The following is a 15,029-nucleotide window of genomic DNA, read 5'->3' as shown; positions in this document are numbered from 1 at the left end:
GTCAATTAGCTCTACAATTTCTGCTGGCTTGGCCTCACGTCGCCCTTCATTTACAAAGGTGCTCCACCTTCTCTGAGCCTTAACGGAACTACCGTATTTTTCGCCCTATAGGATGCACTTTTTCCCCTCCAAAAATGAAGGGGAAATGTGTGTGCGTCCTATGGGGCGAATGCAGGCTTTCGCTGAAGCCTGGAGAGCGAGAGGGGTAGGTGCGCACCGACCCCTCTCACTCTCCAGGCTTCAGGAAGCTATCCGCTAGCCGTGGGAGACGCAGCTCTCCCACGGCTAGCGGAGAGCTTGGCTGCACCCAGAAGCTTGGGGCACGACTCTCCCACGGCTAGCGGATAGCAGCCTGTTCTGAGGGCTGGGGTCGGGGGAATCTCGGGCTTCCCCCGCCCCAGCCCCGCACCTGGGGGGGAAATTAAAAAAAATTCTTTATTTCCCCCCCCCAAAAAACTAGGTGTGTCCAATGGGCCAGTGCGTCCTATGGGGCGAAAAATACAGTGCCTCTATCCTCAGCTGATTTACCATATTTTTCGCTCTATAAGACGCATTTTTCCCCTCCTAAAAAGTAAGGGGAAATGTGTGTGCTTCTTATGGAGTGAATGCAGGCTGCGCAGCTAAGCCAGAAACCAGAACAGCGAGAGGGAGCGCTCCCTCTTGCTGTTCTAGCTTCTGGCTTTGCCGCGCGAAGGCCTGTGAGTCCCTTCTCCCTCCTCAGGGAAAAGCCCGCAAGAGCCGCAAACACACTCCCCACGCTCTTTAAAGGGAGCATGGCTCTTGCAGGCTTTTCCCCGACGAGGGAGAAGGGCAGCCCGTCACTGACGGGCTGTCCTTTTCCCACCTCGTAGAAAAGCCCGCAAGAGCCGCACTCCCTTTAAAGAGCACACGGCTCTTGGCTGGCTTTTGCAGGAGGTGGGGAAAGGGACAGAGGGCAGCTTAGCCACGCGCAGCCTCTTCCGGGCAGGGGGAGCCTTCATCCCGCTGCCCGGAAGCAGCTTTGCGTGGCTATCCCAGAAGCCAGAACAGCAAGAGGCTATCCCAGAAGCCAGGTCCCTCTTACTGTTCTGGCTTCTGGGATTCAGAATATTTTTTTTCTTGTTTTCCTCCTCCAAAAACTAGGTGTGTCTTATCGTCTGGTGCATCTTATAGAGCGAAAAATACGGTACTTGCTCCTTGCCCTTTTCGAGGCTAGAAACAATGTCCAGCAGTTTCCTTTCGCCTATATGTGGCTGGGTTTCATAGAATCATAGAACTGCAGAGCTGGAAGGAACCACGAGGGACATTTAGTGCAACCCCCCAGCAATGCAAGAATCACAGCAGAATAATCCCTGACAGGTGACCATCCAAAGTCTACTAAAAACCTCCGAGGAAAGAGAATCTGCCTCCTTCCAAATGAGTTCATTCCACTGTCAAACAGCTCTTGCTGCCAGGCAGTTATTCCTAATGCTTAGTCGTAATCTACTTTCTTGCCACCTGAATCCATTGGTTTGGGTCCTGCCCTCAGAAGCAGCAGAAAACAAGCTTGCTCCGTCTTCTGTGTGATCTTTCCTTCTTTCCTTTCTTCCTTGACATTTATCTCCCACCTTTCCAGGAGAGAATCAACCCCAAGGTGACTTACAAATAAAAATGTAAATTGCAGCCACATTTTTTAAGCGTTGCGGAGGCCTGACAGATGCGGCTGCGGTTGGGTTTGGAAGTGTGTGGCAGGGAGAAGCTGGCCAGAGGAAGTGAGACCTACCGAAAGAGTGATGGACCAGCTGGGGAGGATGGCTGCTCACCTCCCTTCCTTGTTTCCGAAATGGCATTAGCCAGCACACTGCATTCGAACTTCATATATGTATATTCCCTGATATATCACTTAATAAAACTTTATGGACCTGAGATAAGGAATCTACATTGAACAGATATACTCGGGTTGAAATATGGCCCAATTAAGTCTGTAACAGGGCTGCCTTTACTTTGAACCTCCTCCAAGTGAAATGAAACCTTTGCCTGGGAGATAAATCAGGCAGGCAGGCAGGAGGGGAACCCAATGTGCAAGGAGCAGAGCTGCAGAATGAGTGAAGACGTCTGCCTGCAGGTAAGTGGGAAGGCAAGAGCCTTCAGGAAAAGGCAAATGAACTGGGAAAGAATCTGCCCTCTTTCTAAAACAGGACAAATGAGCATGAATTATTTAGCCATTTCCATTAAGGGAGCCTTAATTAATCAATAAGGGACGCGGGTGGCGCTGTGGGTTAGACCACAGAGCCTAGAGCTTGCTGATCAGAAGGTCGACGGTTCAAATCCCCGCAATGGGGTGAGCTCCCGTTGCTCGGTCCCTGCTCCTGCCAACCTAGCAGTTGGAAACCACATCAAAGTGCAAGTAGATAAATAGGTACCACTCCGGCAGGAAGGTAAACGGCGTTTCCATGCGCTGCTCTGGTTTGCCAGATGTGGCTTAGTCATGCTGGCCACATGACCCGGAAGCTGCATGCTGGTTCCCTTGGCCAATAAAGCGAGATGAGCGCTGCAACCCCAGAGTCGGCCACGACTGGACCTAATGGTCAGGGGTCCCTTTACCTTTACCTTTAATCAATCAATGTTCCTGTGTGCTAACCCTGCAGGGGTTATGGGTCACAGGCAGTCATGTTTACAAAAAGGGCCCTCGTGGCACCCATGTGAGAAGGAAGGGTCCTACAGTAAGCCCACCCACCCCCAACACCCACCCCTCAATTATCTCACTTTGTGGGGTGGGGTGCTATCAGAAATGGATTTCAAATAAAGGAAACTTGGCATAACTGGCTATGTTCTTCTACCACACAGCCGGAGGCAGCGATGCTGCTTGAAACCACAAGAGGGGAGAGGGCTCTTGTGTGCGAATCCTGCTCGTGGCTTTTCCATTGGGACATCTGTCAGGACATCATGCTGGATTAAATGGGTCACTGGCTTATGGTTACCAGACGTCCCCATTTCCCGGGGACAGTTCCCAGATTTACAAATCTATTCCTGGACAAAATCCGTCCACGGAATGTCCCCTAATGTATATTTTAAGTGTTGTAGATTTATTAGTGGGGAATGAATGTTGCGTGATTGGTTCAGTGCCACAAGACACATCATATGGGGACTTCCGGTGAGGCAAAATGGCGGGCGCCATGGCAGCGAACAGCTCCTGAAGCCAGCCAGAGCCAAATGCGCTACCAGGCTGGCTCCAGGCTGCTGAGACTGCTGCTGCTGCTGCTGCTACTGCCCAGGGGGAACCGGGGACGACTCGGCACGTCAACTGTGGGAACTGCTGCCCCCCCCCACGACCCAAATTGAGCCAGGAGCGAGAGCGCCCAACCACCCAGCCAACTGCCTAGCAGCGCTCCAGGGCCAACACAGGGAGAAGGAGGCGAGGAGAAGGAAGAGAGAGAAAGAGGAAGGAGAAAAAAGAGGGGAGCCCCGGCCTTGCCGTGCCACTGAGGACGAGAGGTAGGAGAGCACCGGGAGAGCAAGGACACGTGGCTGAGCCCATGCCCGACCCGAGCCTACTCCGTGGTGGCTAGCGCTCCAAGAGAGCAGGTTGGGGCCCAGAGGAAGGCCGTAAAACAGAAAAGACCACAGAAGAGAAGATATTACTTCTTATTTAAATCTCTTTTCAAAAACAAAAAAAAAGTGTCCCCGGATTCTTTGAAAAAAATCTGGTAACCTTACATGATTGGCTAGATCCAGCAAATTCTTCTTATTTCCCTACGGCTATTAGGGAAAATCTAATTGCGTTCCAGAAAGATCTAGGTCTCTTCCACGGGAGGCTTCTCAGGCTCTGCGGTGCAAGGCAAGAGTCCCAAGCAGCCTTCTCGCTGGCTGGCAGCTGCACTGCCATCCCGAGGCCTGCTGATCTGATCTCGCCTGGCTGCCAGATGGAGCCTTTCCCTGCTTCTCCTGCAGCGGAGAGGGGCTGGCATCAGGTGGCTTCTGGCTCCCTGCTCTTCCTTTGAAAAGACAAGCAATTACTGGCTCTGCATCCGTTCCTTCGCATGTTGAAAGCAGGCTGATGTGGAGTGCGGTAGCAGGTGACTGGATAATGGGACGCATTTAAGCTGATTGCCTCTGGAGATAAATGCTGTCACTGCTTAGACTGCTCCTTGGTTAAGCCCCTAATGGAAGAAGTGGGAAGAGGCAGCATCTACCCCCTTCCACCTCCAAGCATCCTTTGAAAAGGATCTACTTCCCTCAAGATTCTCATTTCAGATTAGCGGTGTGGTTGTTCAGCAAGGAAGCTCTAATTCCCGGCCTTTCAGAACCACCGTTTGATATTCAAACCTCACTTTTGATTGTGCCTCAATAGCTGCTGCTGCCTCCGTGTCCTTGAGGACGGCTCTATTAAACGGAGGAGCTGTTTCTCCTGATCCCACGACGAGTCCTCGGTACCCATGCGACAGTGACTTACGGGCGTCAGGCACCCGAGCGAGCTGCAAAGGTGTCTCTTCCTCTGAGCCCATGGGAGAAGGACTGGTCCAAAAAGATGGAACACAGGCCAGTCTAACACAGTCATACCTCTTGTTACGTTAGTTTCAGCGTACATCTTTTCAGCCTGCGTCCCGCGGCGACCCGGAAGTACCGGAAAGGGTTACTTCCGGGTTTCGCTGCTCACGCATGCGCAGACATCATGCGCAGACATCATGTGCATGCGCAGAAGCGGCGAATCATGACCCGAGCATGCGCAGATGCACAGACACGGGGTGCGTTCTCTTCAGGTTGCGAACAGGGCTCCGGAACAGATCCCTTTCACAAACAGAGGTACCACTGTACTGAATACCGATGCTGACAGCAGTTTGAGGCTGCTGGGTTATCGTTTTGGAGGAAAGCCGGGGACGAAGCACAGAAGCAGAAAGGGAGCCTCTACTTCCGGGGTGGCGCCTCCGGTGATGGCGGACTCCCTCTGAACTGGAGGGACAAGCTCCGCATGAAACGGGTCTTTTCCGCTGCGGCGTAGCGGGGACCCTTCTGAAAATCACAGGCAGATGAAGCCTGTGACCGTGGGACTCGGCGGGCACCTTTAACGCCCCCCAACCCACTAAGGAACCCAGAAACGGGCTCCGAAGTGAAGAGGGGGAAGCGGCGCTGTGCTGTGAGTCGACTGCTCTTTCTGCGGAGCGAAGCCGCACAGCCGTTGCTGGAGAGCGCTGCCTTCTTCCTGGGACAATTTGGCATTGAAAATAACTAACCATGAGTACTGGAACGCAACCCCAGAGTCGGTCACTACTGGACCTAATGGTCAGGGGTCCCTTTACCTTTACGACTTCCCTTAAGCTAGACACTGTTGTTGTTGTTTAGCCGTTTAGTCATGTCCGACTCTTCATGACCCCATGGACCAGAGCATGCCAGGCACTCCTGTCTTCCACTGCCTAGACACCAGGTAAAGGTAAAGGGACCCCTGACCATTAGGTCCAGTCGTGGCCGACTCTGGGGTTGTGGCGCTCATCTCGCTTTACTGGAAGCGTTCAGCTTCCGGGTCATGTGGCCAGCATGACTATGCCGCTTCTGGGAAACCAGAGCAGCCCACGGAAACACTGTTTACCTTCCCACCAGAGGTACCTATTGATCTACTTGCACTTTGACGTGCTTTTGAACTGCTAGGCACTAGACTTCTGTTAATGCTGCCCAGAATTGTATTTGCCTTTTTTTCATTCTGATTTGTTTGCGGGGAAGTTATACAGCAATGAGCCTCCGTCCTGCATTCATCCTGATTTCCTCATCTCTTTCCGTTCATCAGTTGTTTATCCCACATTTATGAGTGCATTGCAATGCACTTTCCCAGCAGCAAAAAGTCTCTCTTTTTAAAGTGGATTTGCCGTGCCAGAGTGCCGTGATCTGCTTTCATTGTGCAAGTCTAAATGTTGGGATGGGATTGAATCCCTCCTGCCAAACGTGGAGACTCTGAAGGCAGCCCCATAACAGCCCAAAGGCGTCCCTCTCTCTTTGGCCATTTGCTGCTGCAGCAGCTGATAGTTTTCCTTCTCTTGGGACTCCTCACATCTCTCTGCCAGGACATCGGAGGGCTGGCCAGGCTTCCCCTGCTATTAGGCTCTTGGGTTGGAAAGCTGCAGGCAGGCATTCTCCACTCAGACTCCCATGAAAGGAAGAGATGCTCATCCCGATTGTCTCTTCTGGCTGAGCTGCAGCTACCAGGAATATTAAGAACATAAGACCCTAAGGTTGGTGGTCATCACTGCTTCCTATGGGAAGGTAAGGTAAAGGTAAAGGGACCCCTGACCATTAGGTCCAGTCGCGAATGACTCTGGGGTTGAGGCTCTGGGGTTGTTTTACTGGCCAAGGGAGCCGATGTTTGTCTGCTTCTGCAGACAGTTTTTCCAGGTCATGTGGCCAGCATGACTAAGCCGTTTCTGGCGAACCAGAGCAGTGCATGGAAACGCCGTTTACCTTCCCACCGGAGTGGTACCTATTTATCTGGTTGCACTTTGACGTGCTTTCGAACTGCTAGGTTGGCAGGAGCAGGGACCGAGCAACGGGAGCTCACCCCGTCGCGGGGATTCAAACCACCGACCTTCCGATCGGCAAGCTCAGTGGTTTAGACCACAGCGCCACCCACGTCCCTATGGGGGGTAGTTCCACGGTTCAAGCTGCACAAAGTGTGTGTTTTGGCTGCTGTAAACCCTCCAACATTCAGCTTCATTCCATGAGTTCTAGTGTTATAAGAGAGAGAAAACATTTTCTTTCTCCACATCAGGCACAATTCTATCAACTTCTATCATGCCGCCTCCTCCTCACCTTTTCTCGCAACTAAAAAGTCCCAAACACCGCAGCCTTTCTTCCTAGAGGAGTCGCTCCATTCCCTCGATCATTTTGGGCACTGCCACCAACATCCTGATTGGCTATTCCAGCCCAGCAACATCTATCAGGAGTCTTGCTTCAAAAGTCACCTTAATGGCTCCCACATTGCTTAAACAATTACCTTATCGTAACATTTCCCCCTACTGCTCCGCGGCATATTAATGATGACGACAATGGTGTGGCTTTCACAATTGAATTCAGAGCCTTTAATGGGTCCGTTCCCTCCACAGGCAGATGGGAGTTGGTGCCATTTACGGCTGCACTTTTGTTGGAAATGCTTCATTTTTGCAGAAAGAAAAAAAGAGGGGGGGAATTGAAAGAAAATGGCCCATGTCATCTAGAAATGTTAGTGGAGTAATCACAAAGCACAGCAAAATGAAACACTAAACCACCCCATAAAATGTTAGGGCTTCATCACCATAACTAATGAAAATATATGATTGACTCATAAAAAGCTCTTGGAAAGGGCCTTGTGCAATGACCGTTGTTTTATTAACGCTTATTAAATGGCTGTAATTGTTGGAAATGGCAGTTTTCCTGCTTTCCTCCTGGCTCCCTCTGAGCGGCTGTGCTCCTGTTGGGGATTTGTGCAGAAGGTGATTCTGACAGGTGCCAAACAGCTGAGGACGCTCTGCTCACATGTAGTTATTGATTGGTGCCTGACTCTGTTTCCCCAACGCACCAAATTACATGGACAAAAGGCAGGATGAGGCAACAGAATTATTATTTTATAACAACAACAACATACATTTATTTCCAACATAACAAGTATAATAAAAGATGCCAAATAAAATAAAAGTAGAAAGGGATATCTAGAACTAAACAGAGAGGAACAAATTTCCATACCAAAACCAAACAAATTAATTATTTCCCGAACAGCTTAGTTGTTGAATAAATTGACTCCTGAATGCCACAAACCTGGAAGTAAGTGTTCCGGTTTGCGAATGTTTTTTGGAAGCCGAACGTCCAACGCAGCTTACGCAGCTTCCGATTCAGCGTAGGAAGCTCCTGCAGCCAATCAGAATCCACACCTTGGTTTTCAAACGGTTTTGGGAGTCGAACAGACTCCAGGAATGGATTAAGTTCAAGAAACAATGTACATTATAATATTGATGAAGATATTATTCTGTCGTTTGCCTTCTCTGGTTCTCACCACATATGTAAGCTTAACCATGCAGAAGATGTCCCAGATGTTAATTATCCTTTTCTCATGGATCGTGCTCTCATTCCCCTGCCCACATACAATCTTCGAGTTGGAAGGGACCCTAAGGAGTCATCTAGTCAACCCCCTTGCAATGCAGGATTCACAGATAAAGAATCCCAGGCAAGTGGCTGCCTGACCTCTGTTTGAAAACCTCCAATGAAAGAGAGTCCACCACCTCTTGCAGAAGTCAAACAGCTCTTACTTCTTTTCCTGATGTTTATTCGGAATCTCAAACCAATGGCTTCAAGTTACAAGGAAGGAGATTCTGACTAAAGATCAGGGAGAATTTTCTGAGGGTAGGAGCCATCCTGACAGTGGGATGAACTCCTTCAATTAATGGTGAACTCTTCTTCCTTGGAGGTTTTTAAGCTATGGTTACCAGACGTCCCCGTTTCCCGGGGACAGTCCCCGGATTTACAAATCTGTCCCCGGACAAAATCCGTCCCCGGAATGTCCCCGGATTTCATTTAATGTCCCCGGATTTATATTTTAAGTGTTGTAGATTTATTAGTAGAGAATGAATGTTGCGTGATTGGTTCAACGGCACAAGACACATCATATGGGGACTTCCAGTGAGGCAAAATGGTGGGCGCCATGGCAGCGAGCAGCTCCTGAAGCCAGCCAGGGCCAATTACCAGGCTGGCTCCGGGCTGCTGAGACTGCCACTGCCACTGCCAAGGGGTAACGGGGATGCCCGGCACATCAACTGGGGGAACCGCTGACCCTCCTCCCACAACCCATATCGAGTTGGGAGCAAGAGTGGCTGGCCACCCAGCCAACTGCCCAGCGGTGCTCCGGGGCCAGTAAAAACCCCGGAGCTAATGTAGTGAGAAGGAGGAGAGGAGAAGGAGAAGGAAGAGAGAGGAAGAGGAAAGAGAAAAAAGAGGGGAGCCCTGACCTTGCCATGCCACTGCCGCTGAGGAGGAGAGGTAGGAGAGCACTGGGAGGACAAGGACATGTGGCAGAGGCTACTCCATGGCAGTTAGTGCTCCAAGAGAGCAGGCCAGGACCCAGAGGAAGGCCACGCGACAGAGGAGACCACAGAAGAGAAGATATTGCTTCTTTATTTATTTTTAAAAATAATTTAAAAAAAAGAAAATTTTCTCTTTTTTACCTGTGATTCCTGCATTGTAGAGGGTTGGGCCTGATGACTCTTGGCTTCCCTTCCAACTCTACAATTCTATGGTTCTATGGAGGGTGCTGTTGTACCGAGTCAGGGGATTGAACTAGATGACTTTCAAGTCCTGCGCAGCTCCATGATCCTATCATTCTAAAGCAGAGCATCTCAAGGCTCAAAGCTGGTTCTTCTGGTAGAGTATTTGATGGCCTTAGGAGGAGGAGGAGAACCACAGCAGGCTCCACCTGGTGCTGCTGTGATGGCAGCCTCCCACCAGTCTCTTTGTCCTACTTGCACGTTTGTGGGCATCTGAGCCCTGTATTTTCATGCTGCTTTGTGGCTTGTTTCCCTTCCATCTGTGGCGCACCAAAAATAATAGGGCTCCCACAATGCACCAGGACACGGAGGCAGGTGACAGGCTGCATGTCATTTGACGTTCACTTTCATTATTTTAATTGCTGCTGTACAAATTTTTCCATTCAACCGGGCCTGATTACACAGGGGGAGCAATCATCAACTCCGAAATTCAGTGTTATTGAACATGTTGTTTCGGTGACACACAAAGGCATGGCAGAGATGTGATTAAGACAAGCATTAGTTACTTCTGAAAAGCGAGCAGTAGATTTAGGAGCAATGAGGATTAATTTGGGATAATTTGCAACTTCTGAGTCATGGCAGAAGCAACGACCGATTTGTCTTGGGGCTTTTAAAATTAGCCTTTCAGACCAAGTAAGAAACCTCTTCTGTGGCAGGCAGGAGGGCGGACAGGCACGTGTGTGTTTGTCTGTGTGTGTGTGTGTGTGCTTCACAAATGGCAGAGTTCGCTTGGGAATATTTTGAGAAGCAACAACTGAAAGGAAAAAACGAGGGGGAGAGCAATGGTTCTCTTGACTCCTGTTGTAGTCACTGAGTCCTCCCTCCCATCCACCCTCTCTCAGGCTCCCAGGGAAACTTTTTTCACACATTGTCCCCTAACGGCATTTTGGCTTGCAGTACCCTTTCTGGCGGGGATGCGGGTGGCGCTGTGGGTTAAACCACAGAGCCTAGGACTTGCTGATCAGAAGGTCAGCGGTTCGATTCCCTGCAACAGGGTGAGCTCCCGTTGCTCAGTCCCTGCTCCTACCCACCTAGCAGTTCAAAAGCACGTCAAAGTGCAAGTAGATAAATAGGTACTGCTCCGGCGGGAAGGTAAACGGCGTTTCCGTGCACTGCTCTGGTTCTCCAGAAGCAGCTTAGTCATGCTGGCCACATGACCCGGAAGGTGTACGCTGGCTTCCTCGGCCAGTAATGCGAGGTGAGTGCCGCAACCCCAGAGTCTGCCACAACTGGACCTAATGGTCAGGGGTCCCTTTACCTTTTTATTCTTTCTGGCAGGCCTTTGGTCAGCTGTGTGTTTGAGCTGATTTAATGGCCTTTGCCTGGATCCCTCCTCTCTTGCTGTTCCTTGACTGTATTATCTGCTGTTTTCTGTCTGCATTTGCCTGTGGGATTTCAATCTCAGCCAACATCTCAGATTCTACCCAGGCGCAGGACAGACTTCATCCTGCTGGACAACTCCCTGCATTGGCCCAGTGCCTGAAGAGCTGTCCAGAATTTGAGGCTCTCCACTCAAGGCTGGTGCTGCTGTCCTCTGAGATCTCTCCCCGCCCCCTGCTCCCCACTGAACCCCATAAAAAGAACCTGCTAGATCAGGCCGATGACCCATCAAGTCCAGCATCCTCTCAGTGGCCAACCAGATGTCCCAATGGGAAACTTCTCTCTAAACTAGGTAAAGGTAAAGGAACCCCTGACCATTAGGTCCAGTCGTGACCGACTCTGGGGTTGCGGCGCTCATCTCGCTTTATTGGCCAAGGGAGCCAGCGTACAGCTTCTGGGTCATGTGGCCAGCATGACTAAGCCGCTTCTGGCGAACCAGAGCAGCGCACGGAAACGCCGTTTACCTTCCCGCCGGAGTGGTACCTATTTATCTACTTGCACTTTGATGTGCTTTTGAACTGCTAGGTTGGCAGAAGCAGGGACCGAGCAACGGGAGCTCACCCCATCGCGGGGATTCGAACTGCCGACCTTCTGATCGGCAAGTCCTAGGCTCTGTGGTTTAACCCACAGCACCACCCGCATCCCTCTCTCTAAACTAAGGACGTCCCAAATGCTGCAGCTGTTTTTCGACTTTCCCTATCTCTCCCAGCAGCTTTATGCTGTTCCAGAGGGTAGGACTGAACCAATGGATTCAAATGACAAGGAAGGAGATTCGGACTAAACATTACAAGGAACTTTCTGAGGGTTGGACCTGCTCAACCGTGGAAGGGACTCCCTTGGAAAGGAGTGGCCTCTCCTTCATAGCAGGTTTTAAACAGAGCTTGGATGGCCATCTGCCAGGTATTCTTTAGCTGTGATTCCCGTATTGCAGGAGTTGGGCTAGATGACCTTCTGAGTCTGTGCTGGTCCTGTGGGTTACCCAAGAGACGAGGTCCAAGTCCAGTCCGTGGCTGAAGGTGCAACGTGGAGGCAGTCCGTAGTAGCTGAAGCTGGGTGCAGGGCAGGGAGTCGGATGAAGTCAGGAACAGGCTTGCAAGCAGGGAGCTAAGGCGGGTCAGGAGCTCAGGCAGGAAAGCAGGACAGGGTTCAGGCAGGAACTAGCAACCAACAATGTTGCTCCCACAACTTGGGACTGGGGCTGGCTGGCTTTTATCTGCCCCAAGGCATAGGGCAGCCCCAATCCTCAGGTGACTCGCCTCTCCTGGCCTGGAGGCGAGCACTCCTCCTGCAGGAACTTAGTTCCCTCTGCCTCTCTGCCCTGAGCCTCTGCAGTTCAGGAGAGGCTGGAGGGTTACCGGACCCAGAGGCAACCTCAGCTTCCTCTGACGGGGCTGAGAGTGGAGCACCTGCAGGCAATGGGTCCTCCATCACCTCAGGAGCCAGAGCAGACTCAGCTGATGCCTGCACCTGAGGACCCAGCACAGGTGAGGACCCTTCAGGCTCAGGCCCCAGCCCCGGCTCAGCTGGTTCTGGGGGTGGGGAATCCTGTGCAGGCTGGGATCCCTCAGGTTCAGCATCCGAGTCTGAATCCCAGGCCATCACAGAGTCTCTCCCAACTCAGCAACACCATAATTCAACAGCCCTGCTGTTGGCAACTCAAGCCTTTTCTTGCTGGTGCTCCACTCTTCAACTACTTTCCTAGACAGTTGGGGGATGAGTCCTTGAGGGAACAGAGCAGTTTCTCTTGGCAAACTGCCCAGACCTACCCAAACAGCAGGCTGCTGACTGGAGGCAGCTCAACACATTGATGTATGGCTGTGTCTTCTTAAACAGAGGATCCATATTCTTAAACTTAAGTTGCCATGACGCTGGGACATTATGAACGCTCCAAACCAATTAAATCTTACAAACAAACCAATCTTTGGTGGTGCAGCACATCAGGCTTGGTGTGCCTGTGAAATTAGACACCCATTGTGGTCCCCCTGGATTCTGCAGGCTGCTTTGTGTGCATTGTAATTCACCCTGTCTCGTTACCCGCCGGGCCCTTTTCCTCCTGGATGCTCAAGGACAAAGCACACATGCAGTGCTGTAGCCCAGGCAGACCCCGGGCTTGCCCAGGGAACTCCAGCTGGAGATGAGCTGTTTTCATAATGGGCTGTTGTCATGAATAGTATGAATGTTAGGCCCAAAAGAAGATGGAGAATTCGCAGGGCATGCAATGTTGGCAAGCGAAGCGAGTAACTAGTTTTATCAAAGAGGCATGTATGACTGTGGTGTTGTCTTAGGCTGTTGTTTCATTGTTTAGTCATGTCCGACTCTTCGTGACCCCCTGGACCAGAGCACGCCAGGCCCTCCTGTCTTCCACTGCCTCCCACAGCTTGGTCAAACTCATGTTTGTAGCTTCGAGAACACTGTCCAACCATCTCGTCCTCTGTCGTCCCCTTCTCCTTGTGCCCTCCATCTTTCCCAACATCAGGATCTTTTCCAGGGATTCTTTCCAGAGAGGTGGCCAAAGTATTGGAGCCTCAGCTTCAGGATCTGTCCTTCCAGTGAGCACTCAGGGCTGATTTCCTTCAGAATGGATAGGTTTGATCTTCTTGCTGTCCATGGGACTCTCAAGAGTCTCCTCCAGCACCATAATTCAAAAGCATCAATTCTTCGGCGATCAGCCTTCTTGATGGTCCAGCTCTCACTTCCATACATCACAACGGGGAAAACCATAGCTTGAACTATACGGACCTTAGTCGGCAAGGTGATGTCTCTGCTTTTTAGATGCTGTCTAGTTTTGTCATTGTTTTCCTCCCAAGAAGCAGGTGTCTTTAAATTTTTACAGTAAGCAAAAAAAACCCCGGACAAAAACAGGGAGGAACTGGCAGTGGGCCGCGGACATGAGATAAAGGTCTGGAAGATTCTGTCTGTCTGCTCTGAGGTATGACTGGAAAGGGTTTTCTTGATGATGGTCCAGGAAGGCAGGAGAAGAGCGGTGGAGACAGCCCTTCTGCAGACAGCCCATGGTCGGCAATGGGAAAGAAGACTATAAAGAAGACTATAAAAAGGACCCCTTTGCATGCCCTCAGTGTGCCGGGACTAGTACTACAGCTCGACACCCACAGCTCTTGCATGAGGCATGATCAACCTACGTGAAGGTCCTTGTGAGTATGGATGAATGAATGTGTGAGTGTTTGAACCTCTTGGTATAATAAAGATAAAGGGACCCCTGACCATTAGGTCCAGTCGTGGCCGACTCTGGGGTAGTGGCGCTCATCTCGCTTTATTGGCCGAGGGAGCCGGCGTACAGCTTCAGGGTCATGTGGCCAGCATGACTAAGCCACTTCTGGCGAAGCAGAGCAGCGCACGGAAATGCCGTTTACCTTCCCGCCGGAGTGGTACCTATTTATCTACTTCCACTTTGACGCGCTTTCAAACTGCTAGGTTGGCAGGAGCAGGGACTGAGCAACGGGAGCTCACCCTGTGGCAGGGATTCGAACTGCCAACCTTCTGATCGGCAAGTCCTAGACTCTGTGGTTTAACCCACAGTGCCATCCACGTCCCAAACCTTTTGGTACCAATGTATTAATGTATACTTGACTATATGAAATAAATGTTACATGAAAGGTGTAACCCAGACCTGGTCTCCAATGTGTCTTATTGAAAGTCCTATAGGATACGGGATATAACTTGTCTCTCCAGAACCAGGTAACCACGGTTTGGTAACATAAATGGACACAGGGGGGGGGTCTGTCTCTTGTGAGCAATTAGGCACAGTCGATGGAACAGCACGAGGCCACCTCTGAGTGCTGCCTGTAAGGTCCAAGGTCTGCATTCCCTTGTGAGTAATCTTTTGGGGAACATATCTGCCCAGTTATGGGCAAATCAGTTTAAGAATGATATTTGCCACCTGGAAGGTGTGCAGAGGAGGGCGAGCAAGGGTCAAGGGTCCAGGAACCAACAGTTGAGGGCGTTGGGGATGTTTAACCTGGGGAAAAAGAGACTGGAAGGAGATATGGCCACCTGTCATGAATGCTTCAGGGAAGTTTTTAAGGTTTGCAGTTTTATTCTGCTTTTAGTGTTCTGTTGGGTGCTGTCCAGAGTGGCTAGGGAAGCCCAGCCAGATAGGCGGGGGTAAAAATAATAAAATAATAATAATAATTATTATTATTATTATTATTATTATTATTATTATTATTACAGTGGTACCTCGGGTTATAGACACTTCAGGTTACATACGCTTCAGGTTACAGACTCCGCTAACCCAGAAATATTACCTCAGGTTAAGAACTTTGCTTCAGGATGAGAACAGAAATCTCGCAGTGGTGGCGCAGCGGCAGCAGGAGGCCCCATTAGCTAAAGTGGTACCTCAGGTTATGAACAGTTTCAGGTTAAGAACAGACCTCCGGAATGAATTAAGTTCTTAAC

This window comes from Podarcis bocagei (assembly GCF_964188305.1).
Source record: "Podarcis bocagei genome assembly, chromosome: 7".
NCBI classification, from domain to species: domain Eukaryota; kingdom Metazoa; phylum Chordata; class Lepidosauria; order Squamata; family Lacertidae; genus Podarcis; species Podarcis bocagei.
This window is presented reverse-complemented; position numbering follows the sequence as displayed.